We start from the raw sequence: 23,656 nt of genomic DNA, 5'->3' as shown, positions 1-23,656 counted from the left end.
AAGAGAAACTATATGAAATGCGAGTGTTAAGAAAAGCTTTATTTGGGTGATTGGAACCGATAGAAAAAGGATCAGTGCGTCCTGACCCACCCACAGGACTATCTGACAAATCGGATCAAAAAGTCGACAATATTGTCGCGGTATATAATAGAACTTCAACAGATGAAACAGATTTTACACGTCACTGTATTTTTGTGAATTGGAATAAAGGGGCTTTTACTTTTTGTGCTTAATTTTGATACAAAAGATTTATAGTAGGAATACATTTGATGTGATTTATATTATTTATAACGTGTATGCCCAAGTACAATAATTAATCCCAAATGAAAGATTAGTCTTAAGTGATGTACATTTTATTTTATTTCATTGTTTCTTCTCTAGAGACTATCTATTTTACACTTTACACCAATCATTCTGCAGAAAAATGAGATTACTGTACATCTTGCTCCGACTGTGGATAAGTCCTCGACAGATCTGCCATGTATAAGCTGCCAACAAACAGTAACTTCTAGGGAAGCTTCCTTACTGTGCTGAAGGTTAGCTTGTAGGACCCTGATTAGAGTCTTTGAGATCATTGACATTATAGCCGTTTGAGTCTTATCCATTTTATTCCAACGGGTCAGGACGAAATGCTCTGAGACATACCAAAGCCAAGGCTATAATTCTTCATAGTTTGCCAGCTCTCTGCCGCATCACTTAGATAACAGTTTTCCCCTGTGCAATGCATCTCATTTGCATGATGGTGTTACACCTCGTGATTGAAGAGCACATTATTAGTCGTAGCACATTTCTCATCGTATGATAAGACAGTAGTAGTGGTGCAGTTGTCTGGGTTAATATGTCCATATATTTTGGGAATGCCCAAAGATTAGACAAAAGCTCTATTATGACTCATATACAAAAAGGGAGATAGATTGGCATGTGAAAATTACAGAGGTGTTGCTCTGTTGGATACATGTTACAAGATATTGGTCAGGATGCTAAGAGAGAGACTCAACAGATTTGCTGAAAATAAACTAGGTAAATATCAGGCCGGTTTTAGAGATAATAGATCAGTGACAGATCAGATTTTTACACTAAAAGAAATCCAGACTACTGGTATGAACATAAAATATCCGTTTATGCGTTGTTTCTAGATTTTAAACAAACCATAGGATAAGAAGAAATAAAATGTATGAAGCACTGAGCTCTTTGGACATATGTACACGCAAAACTGATTATGTTAGTAAGAATGGTTTTGAATAGCACACGAAATCATGTAGTATGAGGAGGTTTCTCGGATGAATTTGAAGTGACAAGGAGACAAGGAAATCCGTTATCCACGGTGCTTTTTGACTTAGTATTGGAAACAATAATCAGGAATAGCCGAGTTAAAACGACCGGATCCATCTTCAACAATGAGCATCAATGTCTGGCCTTCGTTGATAATCTTACTGTTCTAGCAAAAACAGGAAAAGAATTAAAAAACGTTATGAAAAATTAAAAAAACGGGCATTATACTTTGATCTAGGAATAAACCAAGAAAAGTCAATCTTTATGCTACTCGGAAATACTTAGCAAAAAGAAGATGGACAGTTTACTTTCATATCTAATGAAGGAAGGGAATATAATTTCTAGAGATTGGTCCATTTTACGTACCTGATGGTTATTATAGATGAGAAAGGTAACGAAGAATGGGAACTGAATGCCAGATTAGCAAAGGGAAATAAAAAGATGGGAAGCCTAAAACCCAGTGCCGGATTAACCATTAGGCAAAGTAGGCAGTTACCTAGGGACCTCGCAGGGCCCAAAATTAAAAAATAATAATTAGAATTAAATAAAAACTATAAATCATATTATATTTAAAATTTGAAATATCGCGCAATACAATAAAAGTGATGGACGTATAAAACTACATTACAATGCGTACTTTTGTTCACATAGAAAGTCTATGTTGTGAGCACAAATCGCTAATAAATGCCCTTTGGTAGAAGGAACTACAGATGGAAATAAGAAAAAAAGATTCGGGAGTGTAGTAGAAAACACAAGAAAAAGCAGAAGAAAGAAAAGATCCTTAAGCAAGATCTAAAACAGATGCAAGACTTATTTAAACTCAGTTGCCCACGGAAATCCATAGCTAGTGAAGCTGCAACCAATGAAAATGCACATGAAATAGAAATAACTGAGGGAAACATAGCTTCCGTAACTGAAGAAGATGAAAAAACATGTAACTACTATTCCAGTTCAAGAAGTTAAAGAAACAGAAACCGAAACTAAGTTAGAAATTGAAGTTAAAGATAAATTGGGTCCTAAATTTGGAAAACGACATAGGATTACGGAATACAATAACTGAAGAAATAAAGAAATTTTGGATTGGGAAAGGTCTTCAGAATGTAACAGAATAGAAGTGTTTCAGCAACAAAAATAAATTTTGAAGGCATTACAAGATTTCTACACAATCTATGGTTTTTCGAAAACAAATCAGTGAAACAAAAATTAAAAGATATTGGCTGACGTATTCTCCCTCAAAGAGAATATCGTATTTTGAGTTTGTTCAGTCCGTGTACAACTTTTTTTCAGCCCCTACTCACCGTTGGAAAGTTATGATCACATGCTGATATGAAACTCCACTAAGCGATCTCATTCGCCAAGATCTAGTCCTTAAAAGAACAAGCAGCACAAGATGGGCTGCAAGGGCACATACAACAAGACCTTTGTCTTAAAGATTACAACGCTTTCAAATCTGTTCTTTATACTCTTGCTAAAGACACTAATCAGAAAGCTGAAACAGTTCATGAGGTGTTTGTTGAAAGAAATGTCAAAATAAGAAACATCCATAATGAATGAGTTTTGGGCAACAATTTTAGAATGCATCTACGCTGTCAGTAAATCAATACAGAGAAAAAAAGTTGAAATTCAAACTGCAGTTCAGCTTCTAAATTCATTTTTGGAGTTTTTGAAAATCCAAAGAGATAATTTTGCTTACTAGGAGCAGAAGACCTGCGAGTAAACGAAAGCGAGCAAGAAAACTAAATTTCGATGATGCTAATTCTAATGAAGTTTTTCTACAGGGTGGACAAAAGTTAAAGGTTGAAACGTTTCTACCAATGTTCGATAAGCTGATTACTGAGCTAAGTCGTCGGTTGACAGTGTATGAGCCAGTGAACTCAGTAGTTGGTCTTTTGTGTGTTTTTACAAAATTGAGTGATACTCAAATAAAGGAGTGTGCTTCAAAACTACATGAAAACTATACTGATGATATTGAATCTGAACTTGAAGATGAACTAGAGGAGTTCAAATATTTTATAGCCCAGCTTTAAGACATGCAGGGAAAAAATTTATTCCTGCTTCAGTCGTTTTGGGTTATTTCGCAACAGGCGAACGGACATTTTCAAAAATGAAAATTGTTAAAAATGGAGAAAGCCTAGGTTTCTTAAAGGGTCTCATAGCTTGGGTTGCTTTACGGCTACTGCTAGCGTCAATTTCTCGCCCGTGGAGCCGTTCGTTAAGGATATATAAAACGGTAATAAGACCCACAGTGACCTATGGTAACGAAGTATGGTCAATGAAAAAAGCAAACTCCGGGAAATTGGAAAGATGGGAAAGGAAAATGCTCAGAGCTATATATGGAGGCAAAAACACGGAGGAACGTTAGGTACGACGAACAAACAGGGATTTAGAAGAACTGTATAACGAACCAAACATCAATCGCTTCATAAAAGCAAAGAGAGTGAGATGGATGGGACACGTGATGAGAATGGAAAGGAAGAGGATGCCAGAGGTGATCCTAAAACAGGACCCAATCAAGAAAAGTAGGAAAGGAAGTTCCAGACAAAGATGGTTTGACAATATACAAGAAGATCTCAGAAATGAGAGGATTATTGATTTGGAAGAAAGAGTAACAAACAGGAATGAATGTAGGAGAATTGTAAATCAATTTAGTAGGCAAGGAACATGATTGGAGAAGAAATCATCCCACGTGATGCAAGTGTTGTAATATGAAGTATTATATCAATTTGTATTTTTAGGCCTAGGCCATCAAGGCCTGTTGAGCTTTTTAAATAAATAAATTACCTGTCTTACGTCCCATATTACTAAAATTTTGGTAATGTATATAATAACATTTTACTGGCTTTCACCAAAAATATATCCAATTTATACAACAGAAATATCGGGCGTCTAGTCACATACTTGGACTACGCGAATAAAAAACCCGCCAATGAGCAGTCAAACACTCTCATTTAGTAGTAAGGATCTTCTGTACTTGATACTGGTGAGCGTATCATGAAATATTCATCAGCATCCTAACACTCTCAACTTTATTAAAAATCCCAAATAAGTTGGATGCCGTTGCCGCAGTCAGAATAGCATGATTTCAAAACAGGTCCGGATCTTTTGTTAATAAGCTTTTATCTTAAACGAGTTTTTTATCACTGATGCGAGAGCGTACGAGGATATCAGTATTTAAACGAGACTACAAAGAAAACAGTGCTTGCTTTAAGCAAAGAAAACTTGCTTTAGTATGAACTGTAAAAAATGGTTACACAATTTAAGTTTCAAATTAAATAGAAAACTAGGTATAGTGGGCAAAATGGAAGAATAATAACAAACCTTTACTGGAATCAAAGAAAACACATTGTAATACATATAGCCAATCCAGTTCAGAAATTTAAATCAAGAGAGTTGGGCAGGGATATATTATGTCTCCATTACCACTACTGTTTAATATATATGTTATAGTCAAAGACCGAATTTCAGGCACTTCTAGGTTTTAGGCAATTCTCAGGTCTGCCTGACGGTCTTAGTCAAAGCCGGAAATAAATTACAGTTTCGGCCTTTGACTAGTCAAACCTAGGAGAGACTAAGTTGGTCAGGCAAAGGTCGAAATTTAATTTTATGAAATCGGGGTTTGACTAGTCACACCCTGATCAGCTATTACAATGTAATTTGTTAGATTAGGTTTAATAAAACGTCATTTTTGAAGATATTCTTCGGCGAATCGATTGAGGGTAAAATTTGATTGATCCGCGCGTATGCGCACACCGACAGTATGGTATTAGTTGTTATACGGGCTCTGATTGGGTGTTGAAATTTTGAAATGATCTGTCAATAATTGTTCAATATGGAGGTTATCGGTAAACAAAAATATTGTATAATATTACTTTTTATTGATGTGTGGACAGAAATAAAATCAAATTTATAATTATAGTGACTTTTTAAATAGTTTTGAAAAGCCGCAGGTACGTAATTCTAAATGTTTCAGTTGGAAATACCTAATAGTTTCAATACCTATCTATTTGGAAAATGTAAACAGAATAAGGTAGTTACCTATTAGTAGGCAATGCTTTAATTTACATAATCTGATTACGAACAAACTTTCTACAAATCTTCATCTCATATATCGTTTTCTTACTCTATATTTTGTTGTATTTTCTTTCGACAAAAATCAAACTAATAATTTTATTAAATTCATATAAATTTATGGTGTAAACGTTTAGTTTGTGTATATTCCCACATGACGTATACGAGAGTTTGGTGCAGTTTTAAATGGCGTCAACTTTCGTACGGCGCGGTAGACGTGAAGTGGGTTCAAGCCCTAAGCAAGTTATTATTTTTTTTTTATTTTTTTTTTATAGATTTTATGATTGTAAGTATATTATTATATAATTTTTGAAGATATTCTTCTTTTTTGAAAGTGGTAGATAAGAAAGTTAGTTTGATTTTTAAATAAAATAAGTACAAATAACCTTTTAAGTATATTTACTTCGTTTAAATTACCTATTATGTAATAGAAGAATATCTTCTTACGTGCGTACAAAGTACACACACACATTCTTTTTTTAATTTTAATGTTTATTATTTTTATGTTGTCGTAATCAAAATAAAAAAAAACTAGTGTTTATTCTCACATGTTGTGACATTATGGCTTCCTAAGTTGCACAATACATTAGATCTTTTACACTTATTTGCGCATAATTTTGAAGAGCATTTCTTATTACAGTAGCATTTTATAAAGCCTTGTCCTCCAAATTTAGAATCATTTTTGGCTTTCCTACCCCCAGACTCATTTCCACAAAACTTTCAAAAGGGGGGGGGGTGGAGCAGCGAAAAATAAAATAAAAAAAAAATATACCTGAGATATTTTTGAACAAAATTTTGTGTCGAAAGAACGGTTCTCAAATAAAATTTTTATCAACACTACATTTGATATCTTTTAATGAGTTTCCTATCGACAAAAATCAAGATGTGTTTTAAGAACAAAATGCAATTTTGGCATTTTGCGACAAATGAAGCCAGTCTCTATAAAGCTGTTAAATAAATAAACTATGATTTTCATTATTAGTGTGTAATCTTCAAAACCTATAACATGAAATTCCGATTTTGAGTTTTGACAATAAATATTAGGCATTTGAAATGCGAATAAATAACGCTAAATTTAAACTTTCACATTACATAAGATCTAAAACGTTAATACACTTAATTTTGATTCCAGAAGTACATTTTTCTAAATTACACAAGTTCAGCTAAAAATTTCATGCAATACCTTCAATGTTTGTGGAAGCATTTCCTGTGACGTGAGATCATTTGTAATGCGAACGTTTAAATTTCCAGAAAAAGTTAATGTTTGTGCAGGTATTTTGGGAAACCACATAGTTGGATGTGTTTTTCTCACGAACTTAACAGGTGGAATATATCTGGAAATGTTACAAAATGTAATTGAGCCGTTAATTCTTGAAATTCTGGAAGATAACCTAGATGAATTCTGCAACTTAGAAATAACGTTTCAACAAAATGGTAATCCTGCACACTATTATGGCGCAGTAAGACGTTATCTAGATGAAAAATATCGTGGTAGATGGATTGGACGACAAGGTTTGATAGAATGGTCAGCTCTAAAATTATTTTTCTGTAGAGTACTAGAAATTTAAGGTTAACACTAAAGTACCCGACAGTATGGACATTTTCAAACTACGATTTGTTGAAGAATGTAGGGCATTTTCCCCCAAAGAACAGTACTACAAGAGTTTCACATGGCCACAAACACATTTGAATGAGAGTTAGTGCGGTGTCACATTATGCGTTTTGACCGGATGCGTTTCCACCGCATCCAGTCAAAACGCATAGTGTGACAGGTCAGTCCGGTTGCACTGGAAACGGATGCGTTTTCACCGCATCCGGTCAAAACGCATAATGTGACATCGCACTTACAAAAGTTTTAGCATTACTGTCAGGAAGTAGATAAAGCACATTTTGAACACTGAATATGACAACTGGTTCTGAAATATTAAATAATTAAATGCAAAACTAAAATTTTAAATCAAAGTCAGCTTAAAACCAAATAAAATTGGTATGATTTAGTAAGTATTTTTAATACCTTTTAAATGAGATATTGTCAGTCTAGACGGCCCAGTTGGCTGAGGCGCAATCGATAGACAAGTTTAGTGGATTTGCGATCGTGGTTGGAGCCTCAGGCAGGTCATTAAATTAATAAAAGGCCAACGTCGGTAGTATAAAATTCAATAGAATCTACGACTTGGACTGGAATAAACTGGCGTTTGATCGGCCTATGGAGGAGCGGTACGGCAAGAGATAAGGGCTTGCGGCTTGGTGATACTCCTCCATAGATCCATACCGAAGGGCGTTAACGCTTAAGAACGGTGTATATATAGATATAAATGCGATATTACTTGCTTTGATGTCCCATTATCAGTCAGAGTGACTCTATAATGTCATCTGTCGTTATTACGTAGGTCCCTGGCAGGATCGCCATCTGATATAACTGGATATTGGCTGTGAGTTTCGACGGTAGCGCTATCTCGCGGTTTGAAACTTATACTTTTCTGATAAAATTTATGTATGTGAAATATGCAAAACGAGAAAAATAGATACTTATCTAGAAAGACACAAATTATGAACTGAAATATTATTGTAACCTGATTACTAAACGAATACACAGAATTAATAGTAAAATTAATTATGTTTTTTTATTTTATTCATTATAATTTTAATATTTAATATATAAGTTTGTGCGACTGGATGACTACTTACGCAAGAGACCATTGAGAAAAAGAATAAGTTTATATGAATTATTTAACATTTTAAAGGTTACCTCTGTTTATTTTTGTGTGCTTAGTGCTTACTGCTTTGCTTATTAAAATTTGTAATTTGTATGAATTGTAATTTGTTTGAATTCTATCAAATAGATATTAAACATTATACTGGATCCAAGTCTTATTTCCCATGATCCATGATATCCAATTTCAATCAGCAACACCAAAAACGGAAAGGATTTAGTTGATACAGGACATGTACGCAATGTTTCCGAATATAATAACTGCATCCAGTACTGTTATATTCAATATTTTTACATGAATCAATACAACAGCTGCAATATATTGTTTTCTTTTTTGAAAAATCCATATTATCCGCCATTTCAGTTTGTGAATTTTATCAAATGCACAAAACAAAACTGCCAAGGCCAACTGTGCCACTAACACAGCGTTGCCACATTTTATTTAGAAAATCTACTGTAAGTTTATGGTAGGGGAGCAAAGTATGCTAAATGTGCAGTCACTCGAGCGCTTTGGAGACCTATTGGGTTGTAAACAGTAGGTCCTAAAACCAAAAAAAGTTAAGTAAAGTTTTCCATTTTAGTGGGCGCTTGCCATTTTTTAATTTAATTTTCCATTTCCAACAATCGTTTTTTCCGATTATAGCGACATCTATCCATAATTCGAAAAAATGTTTCGAATAAAAGTTACTTATTTTTACGTAAGGAATCCAAATCTGCAATAAAAAGTGAGGGTTCCTATTTAAGATTTTAAAGTAGCCCCCCACCCCACATCCATGGGGGGTCGTATTTGGTGCCTTTCGATAGATTTTTCAAAAATATTGAATAAGTGTATTTTACAGTTTTTCGATCTGATGTTCATTTCGCGAAATATCACGGGATTCGTATTTAAAATATTAAATTTACCCCCCACCCCTCTCCGTGAGAAGTCGTGTTTGGTATCATTCGATAGATTTTTAAAAAATATTGAGCCTATATTTTATAGTTTTTCGATCTGTCATTCATTTCGCGAAATATTCGGTTTTTTCTTGTGAAATTTTGGGGCTCACCCATTTCCTTACGCCCGGCTCAAATCGTCAGATTTTTGAAATATACACTCTTTTGCATGTACTTAACCTACCTTATCTTAATCTGACAATTTCGAGTTTTTTTAAGGGTAGATTTTTTTTTTCGGGCCCCCCTCAACGAACTCCCCTGTGTTAAGAGCCAATATATAGTAGAGGTACATCTGCAGGGTACCAGGTTTCTCACCATATGCTAATCTGACGCGCTCGAGTGACTGCAAAAATCCCCGCTTGGGCTCCCCTACCATTAGCTTACTAAAATTTACTTATCAAAAACTAAAATACACTATAAAACTTTATTAATATATTTGTATATAATTTAGGACTTTTTATAATAAAAATAACAGCTGACTAACTAGAAATTTTTTTTATTTAGCTAATGCCTCGACAACTAATGGGCATTGGCATGGTGATGGTACAGTGGATTTTACCAATTAGGTAGCTAGTGTTATGTGTAGTGTGTGTGTTGAGTAAGTGTCTTGTTACTTTGCAAAGTCGATGCCATTGTCTCTGCAGAGACGCTAATTGTATCCGAACGTCTGCGGTCCCTCCGGTGGGTACCGATCCCACAAGGATAGAAACTATTTTCATTTATTAATTTATAATAAACGAAAAATTCTCTACCCTGGTGAGATTCGAACTCACGACCATTCGGACCTTTCGATCCAAAGGTAGGCGCTCTTACCACTGAGCCACAGAGGGAGTTTAACTAGAAATTAATATGACTGTTTGTAAACAAAAACCAAACTTTTTTATATTTTAACTGGGGAACAAAATGACCAACTATAATTAATTTTTATCAGTTTCATATTTAATATTTGTATATAATATTTTGTCATCCACTGATTTTAACATCTGCATGTCTGGATCACATTCTTCAAACAATTATTTCGCATTTTACATTAAGGTAGACTTCCGCACCAAGCGACCGAGACAGGAGACCGCGACAGGCGACAGATAGGTCGCGATAGACGATAGTTGGCCGCTGGTCTCGGTCGCGGGCTGCAGAACTACCCTGATATAATTGCATTGAGAGCAGTCGTGGGGAGACCTCGCCTATTTGTCGCCTGTCGCGGTCTCCTGTCTCGGTCGCTTGGTGCGGAAGTCTACCTTTAGAAACACGCAAACACAACATTTGTTGTTTTGCAAAGTTACATATATTATAATTATAATATATATTATATAATATATATTATAATGGGTCATTCCATTTCAAATCACTCAATTTTGGAGCAAAAAAAATTTTGGACCTCCGATTTGTCTGAAAATTGGTATATAGCTTCTGCGGGACGTAAAAATAAGATATTTAAGGTCAAAAATCTTCTTCTTCATTTTTTTCTCAAAATGTTATTTTATGCGATTTTACAGTGATTTGGTATTTATTTATACAAATTTGCATTTTCTATTGTAAAGTATCAATGGAAAAAATAATATTTTAATAGAAGGGACTCAAAAATGTCATTATAACAAGTTACTTTGATTCAAAACAAGCTTTTGATCAAATTTTATAGTGTAGAAAACGTTAAAATACCGTTTTTTTTACATTTTTCTCGATTCCCAAAATACATCAAAATCGATTTGGCTGAAAATTTGCCCACAGATAGACAAAACATAGGACTTTAAGTGGTGAAAAGGATTTGAATTATATATTACAATACCAAAAAAGTTACATGCAATATTATAGTCAAAAATATAGGCATCTACTGTAAGTATAATTAACTCAAAAATATCGACTTCACGACAAAAATTGTTAGAAAGAAATTGTAATAATTGTAAATTTGATTTATTTGGAATAATTTCAGTTCCTACCATTTTTGTCGAAAAGTTAAAAATGGCGGATATATTGAGCAAAACAGGTTCTCCTTTAAAGTCAAGATGGCGGCAAACGTAACGGAGGAATTAATTCGTGATTTTAAATTTAGGCTACTATTGACTCCCCTAAAGATCAGAAAAATAAAATTTTGGGCAGCTCGGCATTCAAGGTCAAATGCTATCCCGACTGGACTAATATATACTTTTGAGTCTGATATTACTGCATGTAACTTTTTTGGTATTGGAATATAATTCAAATCCTTCTAACCACTTAGAGTCCTATCTTTTGGCTATCTGTGGGCAAATTTTCAGACAAATCAATGATGATGTATTTTGGGAATGGAGGAAAATGTAAAAAACGGTATTTTAACATTTTTTACACTATAAAATTTGATCAAAAACTTGTTTTGATTCAAAATAACTTGTTATAATGCCATATGATGACATTTTTGAGTCCTTTCTATTAAAATATTATGTTTTTCATTGATACTTTACGACAGAAAATGCAAATTTGTTTAAATAAACACCAAATCACTGTGAAATCGCATAAAATACCATTTTGAGAAAAACAGAAGAAGAAGATTTTTTGACCTTAATTATCTTATTTTTACGTCCCGCAGAAGCTATATACCAATTTTCAGACAAATCGGAGATCCAAAATTTTTTGCCTGAGTGATTTGACATGGAATGTACCTAATATATATTATATTTTAGTTTTCCATCGTTAGCTTCTAACAGGCTCACCGAATACCAGAACTCTTCAATAAAACCTGAAATAGGTACTGATTGCACTGCTACTTGAAATCTGCAAGTTTGTTACACCAGAATCCAGTTTCATTTCTGTTTAATATTCATCTTCACGTCCTGGGGCTAGATTCCGTGCACTGTAGATATCTGCACTTCGCTTTCTATCGATGTCAATTGTCGTGAAAATATTTGAATTTTTAGCTTTAATTGAATTATTTTCTAGTTTTGCTAGTTGATGCTGAAGTGACACTTAAGTAAAACAAGAAAATATTTGAATTAAAACTAAAAATTCAAATATATTGACATTGATAGAAAGCGGTCGGCGGTGTTAGCAATTGTACACAGAATCCCACCACTGAATCTTATTTTCGGTAATGACATTGGGAAATTGTAACAAAATGTCTAAAAATTAATTTAGAAATGGGGTAAATACTATTAAAAAGCAAATTTTATTTTAATCATAAGAAAATGTTGAAATATACCAAAAATCTACTAATAAATATTGCCTACTAGAATTTTTTAAAATATATCAAAAATCTACCAAAAAAGTAGAAATCTACTAAATGTGGCAACGCTGCACTAACAGCGCTGGTGAAAACCGTCAAATCCCCTCTCCTCTACCCATGGCGCGCCATTTGAATTTATCAGATAAATGCACAAAACTGCCACTAACAGCGCTGGCGAAAGCTGTCAAATCCCCTCTACCCATCGGCTCATGGCGAATAATCTGCCACCCTGGGAGCAACGGGTGGTAGTTTTCAGGTTCCTTTCAATTTTGTAATATTTTCATTGTAATATTTTTGACAATTAGTGTGGGTTATTGCAATCATAAACGGGTTGCTTATTCAGCACCCGTGGCTCAAGAATTAGCACACAATATTTAGAAAAACAATGATACATTTGGTAACTCGATATTTCACAATCACAATCTTGACCCAGTTCAATATTGGATATTATTTTATATCTAGATATTAATTAATCTTATAATACTTATGAAAAATCTTATTCTCTCTTATTGCAGCACAATTTCCTCCCTGCAAATTATAAGTATAACCGTTTATTATTAACAAATAGTATACCTCTTAAAAACATATTGTTTCAATTTTCAACACTACGCTACTGATCTCAAATGTTGGAGTACGCTCGCATTAAACTTTTTTATTTTCGTTTTACCCACTCGTTTATTTTCTTCATATTGGTCTCTTACGCAGAAACGACTATAAAATTTAACGCATATATTTTTGTAAAAGTCCAAAAGCTGTGTAATGCGATATTGGTTTGGGGTTGTGGATGCCAAATCCCCAGAGATGAGGCATCCAATTGGTCTGGGAAACTTCAGATCGCTCTGCGATAGGCCAAATCACTTTTCAGTGCAAGCTTAGGAATTTCATGACTTAACTTATATCAGGGTATTTTTTATTTTTAAATGTACTAAACTGTTAGCTAAAAATGAAGTCATACAGAAAACACATCAGCAAATAATATAGGGAGAATTTGAAAACCCAACAAGTGTGAGAGCAGATAGACGAAGAGATGAAAAAAATGGAAAATATGTACTAAAAATAAAAGTTACAATATACAAGGTGGCCGATCGAAAGCGAAACAGAGGCATTATTAGGAACTACGGCAAAAATTTTTCAAAAACCCAGCCACAGGTTAATTTTTAATTAAAGGGGAACACGTTTTCCATTATTTTCGATTATTTAACTTTTACCCTTAAACCCGGGCAGGAATCACCCCAACAGTGTTTAATGACAATGGGTGTCAAATAAGATATCGTTTTAAAGCCCTTGAAATTTTGTCTAAATTCGTTTCAAAATTTTTAAATTCGGTCCAATACTTTATTTTATTTATTTAGAAAAACACATTTTAAAATTAAGATTTTTAGCTGGTTACTCATTTCTTAATCGACGAAATGGTTTAACTGATGACCTCCAGCGTCTATACAATGATAAAATTTTACAAAGGTTCCAAGTCAATGATGCCTTGGAAAATGTTGGTCTAAATGCTAACGAACAAGTAAAGCATAATGCAGATGATTACCGTCATTTTGAAAAGTCTAATGATCTTTTCAATAATATCAGTAAAGGCAGGATTAATTAGTATTTCAGTAATTATTTGCAAATTTCGTCAGTTAAATTGCCAGGTATAAAAATGAACCCACTAGTTGATCACCAAAATATCAGCCCATACATTTATAGACCCCCCAAAAAGGCTTATTTCTCGAGATACAGACCACGGAGAGGTGAATGTCCAATTTTAGTCATATTGTATGTTTTTGATGGCGCTGAAAACGAAAATGAAGTATATTTTGAATTTCATGTGGGGGAACATTGTCAACATCTCAATTTTACCCCAAAAATAAAAAAAAATTAAATCAAGTTTTTTGCATTTACCTCGCTACAACTCTGTTCCACTTTAATATTTTTTCTGCAATTTTTGCAGTATATAGCTCTAACATTTGTGGAGAGAACGGTACCTGTTTCAAGCTTTTATTATTGTCCTGATAAAGGTTATGAATTTTTCAAAGGAAAATGTGAGAATTTGTGCATTGCAAAGTTTAATCGCAAAAGACTAGTGTTGCCCAAAATCGGTCTTGGTCTTGGTCTTGTTCTTGCGTTTTCGCAAGACCAAGACCAAGACCAAGACCGCCTAATTTTAGCAAGACCAAGACCAAGACTTAGCATGCAAAAGCCTGCGAGACTCTTGCGTCTTGCGGTTAGAACTGAAAGTTGTTTTAGGGAGTATATAGGAGAATAAAATATTTTGCACATCTTTAACAGCAGACGATTTCTTTGCTCTAAACTTAATTGTCCAGGTTTTTGGTACGAGTGTACCAATCAAACTGTGTTTTTAAATACATATTTTCTTAACATTCTGTTTTTTAATTCATTCGTTTATGTTGAATAATAAAAAACTTAGGTACTTTTTTAACTAGCCATGTTTTTCATCAATGCAGGGTTTTTTAAATAAGTATGGTAACCTTACAGGGTAATTCAGCACGAAAAATAATGACAGTTTGAATTGATTTATAAACATAGGTATGTCCTATTAGAGGTAAAATTCAATAGCTACACTTTGTACTTGATGAGTTTTTCCATGAACACAATTATTGGATATTGAGAAGTTAATGAATTTATCTCCATAAAGTATCATGACGTTGGGATTCAAAATGAAATAGGTAATGAATACAATGTTAATAAATAATTATTAAGTACATAAATAAGTTTATACAAAACAGTTGCCTCTATAGAAAATCACATGTGATAGAAACAGAAGTAATGTTACTGTTAAAATATCAACATCCATTTTATACATACAAAGGTACCTATACAAAATTTTGCTGACTTACAACTACTAACGATCTATAAAAAATAACAGTCTATTCTTTAAAAAATGAACAATAAGTTTCGTTGTTTGAAAATAAATGCCATTATTTTCGGCGACAGCCACAAAAGTCGCCTGCTTAACCATAAAATAGATAATGTTACCCATTATGTAAGCGTAGGCTATCCGTTACAAAGAAATTTAAACCCATATTTTTTTAATCAATCGCCGAACAGATAATGCACACGAATAATATACAGTTTCAACAATACAATATAACACACAAGTCGCCTGCTTGATCGCAAAATAGATTATGTAAAATATTTGCTACAAAGAAATAATTTAAGCACATTTCTTTAATCAATCGCCGAATAGATAATGAACACAAAAATAATAAACAGTTATGTTTAATAATGTATTGTTTGAAAGATCACTAAATAATATGTATTACCGATTCGGCACTCCCGATTGTAAGGAAAAATTCACTAAGGGCAATAATAAGTTTTAATGAGTTTTACTTTGAAACCAAAATTTACAATCATGCACTTAGTGAAGTATACCATAAATTATCTCAGCAATTAGAATAGAGCCCCAGTTGATTTCTTCAGAGCTGGACAGTACCGTATTAAGTTCAAATTGATGAAAATGTCAAAATCTCAAAAAAGTGCACTTTGTGAGTTTCACCTCTAATAGGAGGGTATGTCCGCAAACGCTTCGTTTCCGAAATAGGGGTATTAAAATTTTTCTTACAAACTGAGGATTTATTTATTGCTCTAAAACCGGTTGAGATATGCAAATGACATTTGGTGAGTTTTATGAGGTAGGTATTGCGCATTTTTGACATACAATTAAGAATTTAATATTCACCATTGGTATGCATACGTAAAAGTCATGCATACGTCATTTTAACATGACTCGTTTGTTTAGAATTACCCCATAAAGTTTGCCATACTTATTTAAAAACACCCTGTATTAATAAAAAACATGGGTAGATGATAAAATACCTAACTTTTTTGTTATACAACATAAGCGAATGAATCAAAAACAGAATGTTAAGAAAACATTAGACTATAGTTGGGTTTTAATTTCAGTATTTTATATGCTAGAATATTCCACAAAATGATGCGAACTTTGAGAAAAAACACAGTTTGATTGGTATACCGTATACCCGGTATGCGGTATACAATGACACTTTACCTGTCTAGCAACAATATTTTTCCAGCGATATTGTTAAATAATACGGCTATATAGCCTTATACATAAGGCTAACAAGTGAGATATTGAAGAGTAAGTTTCACTCTGCTTGTGAAGCAGCTGACGTGCCATAAAATTTGAAACCCATACTGGTCTGTCCAACCCAACGTAGTGGATAAAAATTAGAACTGGCATTAACATACTGTGCAGATCTGTCACCGAATTGAATGCTTTTCAAATCACAGATAGTGAGTAGCAAATACACTAAAAAATGCATGTTTCCAATAAATTTTAGTTAGTTGGAATATGGGCACGGATCACTTACACCGTGAGTTCAAACCCCACCCGGTGTCAGATATTTATTAATTTGGTTGGTTCTTCCTATGGCTATGATATTCAATCTTAAAATGTACCTACTCAGTTACGTTGTTCTAAGATATGCAATATACCCCAGGCTGTGGGTGAAAAATAGGTCGATTTCAGGATATAATTCAGGAATTTTTGAAACCTACCAGGTGTTGTAAAGGACGATGCCAGGAATAACTTCTACTAAAATGTAACCAAAAATATTGTGCGCTTTTTTTATATTGCGATTTTCATTTGTTAAATTTGCAATTTTTAAAGATTTTTAATTTTGCAGCTTAGGATATTGATTTTAGAGAAAAACTTTTTAATAGAAAGTTGTAGTAAATTAAAAAACCTACAATTTGAGCTATGGTAAGTCTAATTTCGTTTATTGGTTATTGCAAAACAGCCTGCGAAAGGTCCAAAATGGCCGTTTTTTACAATTGCATTATTTATTGTACAAATCATTTTTTTATATTTTTTAAAGCTTTAAAATGAAGATCTTTCAATTCCAAACACAAAAAAAATTGTGAAGCCAGATTAATGAATTTGTTGCTTAGATATTATAAATTGTTTATCCCAAGAGGTCAAATGTCGAAGGCTATAACTTTTTGAAGAAAAATCGTAGAGAGTTGATGAGACATTCAATCTCCTTCTAAAGAGTTATCTTTTCATATACTAATGTAAATAAATGCATAAAACATTTTTAAACCTCTAATTTTTGGGTTTGAAAATAAGGGGGCAAATTTCGTTATAAACATTTAGAGCTGAAGCGGCCCTGTACTTCCTATGAGTTTTTAACTTACAGATTATTGTTGCTGAAGAGGAAAAGAAGATTTATAAAAAAATAAAAAATTTCTACGACCAACTGAAGCCGAGATAATTTTTGGGTTTGGAAATAAGGGGGCAAATTTCGTTATAAACATTTAGAGCTGAAGCGGCCCTGTACATCCTATGAGTTTCTAACTTACAGATTAAAGTTGCTGAAGAGGAAACGAAGAATTATAAAAAAATAAAAATTTTCTACAACCAACTGAAGCCGAGATAATTGTTTTTTTTTTCTTAAATCGCAGTGCCTTTATTTATAACAATTAAGAAATTATTTTACAGTCATTGACTAAAGAAAGACTTATATTATCTTAAAATAGAATTCATTGTAAAATATAATTTCATTTAATTATTAAAAATTATTTTAAAATCGGTGCTTTTCCGAGCGGCCGAATTTTGCAAATCGCCCGGCTCGCTTCAAATCCGCGCGCTCGGAAAATTTTTACGTAACTTGTATTAAATTTTGACAGAAAACAATTTAATAATATTACCATTATAATATACAGTCTGTTTACCACTGTACTTGTTTTTCTTGATAAACTTTTATATGTGAAATCTCATTTCTGAAGAAATAATATTAAAAAATGATACATTTAAAATATATAACTATATTTTTAATTTTTTCATTGTTATATAAATAATATAATAATAATAATGTTACTTCTTATTATACAATATAAAACTTTTTTAGAATATTATACAATATAAAATTTTTCTTCTTGTAGTGACTATCCGTTTTGGATGTTCGCTAACACCCAAATCGGGTAGTCACTACAAGAAGAAAAAGTTTTATATTGTATAATAAGAAGTAACATTATTATTATTATTATATTTATGTAACAATGAGAAAATTAAAAATATAGTTATACATTTCATATATATGTATCATTTTTGTAATATTATTTCTTCAAAAATGAGATTTCACATATAAAAGTTTATCAAGAAAAACAAATACAGTGGTAAACAGACTGTATATTATAATGGTAATATTATTAAATTGTTTTCTGTCAAAATTTAATACAACTTACGTAAACATTTTCCGAGCGCGCGGATTTGAAGCGAGCCGGGCGATTTGCAAAATTCGGCCGCTTGCAAAAACACCGATTTTAAAAATAATTTTTAATAATTAAATGTAATTATATTTTATTATAATTTTTATTTTAAGATAACATAAGTCTTTCTTTAGTCAATGACTTTAAAATAATTTCTTAATTGTTATAAATAAAGGCACTACGATTTAAGAAAAAAAAAAACAATTATCTCGGCTTCAGTTGGTTGTAGAAAATTTTTATTTTTTTATAAATCTTCGTTTCGTCTTCAGCAACTTTAATCTGTAAGTTAGAAACTCATAGGATGTACAGGGCCGCTTCAGCTCTAAATGTGTATAACGAAATTTGCCCCCTTATTTTCAAACCCAAAAATTATCTCGGCTTCAGTTGGTCGTAGAAATTTTTTATTTTTTTATAAATCTTCGTTTCGTCTTCAGAAACAATAATCTGTAAGTTAAAAACTCATAGGATGTACAGGGCCGCTTCAGCTCTAAATGTTTATAACGAAATTTGCCCCCTTATTTTCAAAACCAAAAATTAGAGGTTTAAAAATTTTTTACGCATTTATTTACATCAGAATATGAAAATATAACTCTTTAGAAGGAGATTGGATGTTTTACCAACTCTCTACGATTTTTTTTTTCAAAAAGTTATAGCCTTCGACATTTGACCTCTTGGGATAAACAATTTATAATATCTAAGCAACAAATTCATTAATCTGGCTTTACAATTTTTTTTATGTTTGGAATTGAAAGATCCTCATTTTAAAGCTTTAAAAAATATAAAAAATGATTTGTACAATAAATAATGCAATTGTAAAAAACGGTCATTTTGGACTTTTCGCAGGCTGTTTTGCAATAACCAATAAACGAAATTAAACTTACCGTAGCCCAAATTGTAGGTTTTTTAATTTACTACAACTTTCTATTAAAAAGTTTTTCTCTAAAATCAATATCCTAAGCTGCAAAATTAAAAATCTTTAAAAATTGCAAATTTAAAAAAATTAAAATCGGAATATAAAAAAAAGCGAACAATATTTTTGGTTACATTTTAGTAGAAATTATTCCTGGCATCGTCCTTTACAACACCTGATAGGTTTCAAAAATTCCTGAATTATATCACGTTTTTTCACCCACAGCCTGGGGTAATATGCTGATGGGCAACTGCGAGACTTGCAAGACTCTTGCTGCAAGACCAAGACCAAGACCAAGACCAGGTGTACTGGCGCAAGACCAAGATCAAGACTATCTAAGTCTCGTCTTGGTCTTGCGTTTGGGCAACACTACAAAAGATGTGTGACGAAGTTTAAAATTTAACTTTTTAATCACGTTTATGTTAAAATAGAGAGTACAAAAAAGTTTTCTGGCAAGATTTAGATCAAAATGTTCTATAGAAAAAAAAATAGTGCTTGTCGCGAAAAAAAACTTTTAATGTCGACATTAGAAATTCAAAATATAACGCTTATTTTTCGAGATACTGACCATGGATGGTGAATGGCTAATTTTGATCTTAGATTATGTTTTTGACCGTGATGAAAACGAAAATGAAATTTATGTTAAATTTTAGGTGGGGGAATATTGTCAAAATTGCAATTGTACCCTAAAAATAAAAAAAAATGAAATTACGTTTTTTGCGTTTAGCTCGCTACAACTCTGGTCCGTTTTAATATGTTTTTCTAAAGTTTGTACACTATAATATATCGCTCACTTTTTTGAAGACTATGGTTTCTGCTTTAAGCTTTTAGTCTTATTCTAGTAAAAGTTATGAATTTTTGAAAGTACAAGGTGCAGATTCGTGAATTGCAAAGTTTAATCGAAAAATTTGACTGACAAAATTTGAAATATAGATTTTAAATTAAATTATTTTTAAAATATGAGCAGAAAGAAGTTTTCTGGAAAGTTTTGGATCAAAATGTTTTATAGAAAACAAATGGTGCAACTTTTATCATCTACGTTAGAAATCCCCAAAATAACGCTAATTTTTCGAGATACTGATCATTACTGGTGAATGGCTAATTTTGGTCTTACTGTATATTTTTGATGGTGCTGAAAACGAAAATCAAGTTTATTTTGAATTTTAGGTGGGAGTATATTGTCAAAATCGCAATTTTGCCCTAAAAATAAAAAAAAATAAACCACGTTTTTCTTAAAATTAAAAGTTGCACCATATTTTTTCTATAACACATCTAGATCTTAAACCCTCCATAAATCTTCTTTGAACTCTATGGTTTAACAAAAACGTAATCAAATAGATAAATTTTAAATTTTGTCACTTAGTTTTTGGGATTTAACTTTGCAATTCACGAATCTGCACCTTTCATTTTTGAAAATTCATAACTTTTATGGAAAAAGACTGAAAGACCAGTTGCTAAATAAAACCAAAATTAGATATGCACCGCCCATGGTCAGTATCTCGAAAAATAAGCGTTATTTTGGGGATGTATAACGTCTATATTAAAAGTTGCGCCCTTTTTTTTATAAAACATTTGTAACTAAAACTTCCCAGAAAACTTCTTTGTACTCTATGTTTTAACATAAACGTAATTTATGATAAATTTTAAATTTTGCCACTCAATTTTTGCGATTAAACTTTGCAATTCACGAATCTGCACCTTCTACTTTAAAAAAATCATAACTTTTACTAGAATGAGACGAAAAGTTTTAAGCAGAAACCATTGTCTTCAAAAAGTGAGCAATATAAGTGTACAAACCTTAAAAAGAAATATTAAAATGGACCAGAGTTGTAGCGAGTTAAACGCAAAAAACGTGATTTCACTTTTTTTTATTTTTATGGCAAAATTGCGATTGTGACAATATTTCCCCATTTAAAATTTAAAATAAATTTCATTTTCGTTTTCAGCACCGTCAAAAACATAATATAAGACAAAAATTAGCCATTCACCACCCGTGGTCAGTATCTCGAAAAATTACCGTTATATTGGGGATTTCTAATGTCGATAATAAAAGTTGCACTATTTTTTTCTATAAAGCATTTTGATCTAAAAATTTCCAGAATACTTCTTTGTAGTCTATATTTAAACATAAACGTGAAAAAAAGGCTAAATTTTAAATTTCGTCACTCAACTTTTGCGATTAAACTTTGCAGTGCACAAATCGGCACCTTTTCCTTTAAAAAATTCATAACTATTATCAGAATAAGAATTAAAGCTTGAAGCAGGTACCGTTGCCTTCAGAAATGTTAGAGCTATATACTGTGAAAATTTCAGAAAAAAAATATTAAAATGGAACAGAGTTGTAGCGAGGTAAACGCAAAAAATGTTTAATTGTAAAATTGCGATTTTGACAATGTTCCTCCACATGAAACTTAAAATAAATCTTATTTTCGTTTTCAGCACCGTCAAAAACATACGGTGTGTCTAAAATTTGCCATTCACCTCTCCGTGGTCAGTACCTGGTCATTTTGGGGGTGCCTGCCGCTTGCCTATTAATTTTTGCAGCTGCTGTATATGCACCTCGTGGAAAATCCTGGGATTTTAATCGGAATATTAACGGAATTGTGACCATATACAGTTTTATTTATGAAAAAAAGCTACTTATCTGAAAAAATATTTTAGAGTGAAACCAGAGAACAACCACCACAGTGAAACTGTGGATCGGTAAATGATCCCTCACTAAATATTTCACAAAACTCTAAACGGCGGTCATAATCATCCTCAGTAAGTTCCTGCATTAGGTGTATTTTATATAGATGGAATTTGTTCTTCTTCAAAATGCCATGGACAAGTATTCGGATGATTCCAGATAGAGCTGCTATTTGCCTCGTACTTACCATGTAATCTAGGTTAAGTCTGTCGTGTTTATCTGGATGTCGTTCAATAAATTTCTGAGCTGTCGTATTGACACATTTATTGTTCATAAAATACAACAAAATTATATAGCCTTTCCGGAATCAAATAAACCATGGTAATAAATTTTCAAAGACAACAAATTCATGCTTACAATAGATATTCACAAAAGAATCTACGAGTATCATGATCTTTATGTGTTTATATCATATCATTTACATACAATCATACATGAACATAATATCAAAATTTGTCGAATAAACATACTTTTTCTGTTTTCTGGCAGCAGTAAAATGTTTTTTAAAATAAATAAACTACGTACATACTTCTTTTTGCGTCAATTAATTTAATACAAAAATTATTTTTTTGGCCACTCTGTATACAATTATGTTAATGTTTATATTGTTGAATAGAGAGTTCAATATCCTTTCAAATGAGCTAGCACACGACTCCTATTCTCATTTAAAAGAATCATAGATTACGTCAACATGCCCAGGGAGATGACGTCACTGGTATGATATACATATATGCCAAAAAATTATAATTCAAATATCAAAATCGACCTGTTTCGTCATTTATCTCCAAAATCGCCCATTCTCGAGGAAATGAATTTATTCCAACCGAAACGTCCGCACTGTATATTTATATACTTTCGGGAACCAAATAAACCATGGTAATAAATTTTCAGACAACAAATGCATGCTTACAATAGATATCTATTCACAAAATCCAGTAATTTCATGATCTTTATGTGTTTGTAATATATTATTTACTTATGTAGTGTTACAAATGTGACTATTTCACTAGACTATTTTTAACTGACAAAACGTCATAGCAACGCCACGTTTCCTACTGACAAAACTCCTTCCTGCCCGTGATTTCTCAGCGACAAAATTATGACAGATCCGTCACGAAGGTGTAAGGTAATTCGATTGTTATCAGTTGGACAAACGTCATTGAGGCGTAATCAATTTTGGACAGATATAATGAATCCAGACGAAAAACCAAGATTTGGATGCCAGTCAGGTGAAGAAATTAAAAAATTCACATAATTTCAGAATTAAAATTCAAAATTTTAGCAGAAAAATCATTTTGCCGAAAATTCAAAGTATACCACTAAATTTAGTTTTTCATCCTGTTTTCAAATACAAATTCCATTTTAAAAAATAATACAGGTTCTATTTTGTTCGGAACATTTTTTCAATATTTTTTAATCCGGCCCTAGATTTTTTATAATTGTAAATAAATTGAGTCATTGGACACATTAAAGAATATTTGCGTGTTAAATATAAAATAAATATACAGTTCGGTTAACAAGTTGTATTTCAATTTTTTTCTACTAGAGTCAATTTCTCATATCGAGTTCAACTCCAGTTTAACCTGAACTTTTAGTGAACGTCAGTTTAAAGTCAAAATCGCCTTTCTCAATTCACGT

The sequence above is a fragment of the Diabrotica virgifera genome, chromosome 7 (assembly GCF_917563875.1).
Source record: "Diabrotica virgifera virgifera chromosome 7, PGI_DIABVI_V3a".
NCBI lineage: Eukaryota > Metazoa > Arthropoda > Insecta > Coleoptera > Chrysomelidae > Diabrotica > Diabrotica virgifera.
The sequence above is the reverse complement of the archived record's forward strand: the minus strand, read 5'-3'. Positions refer to the sequence as shown.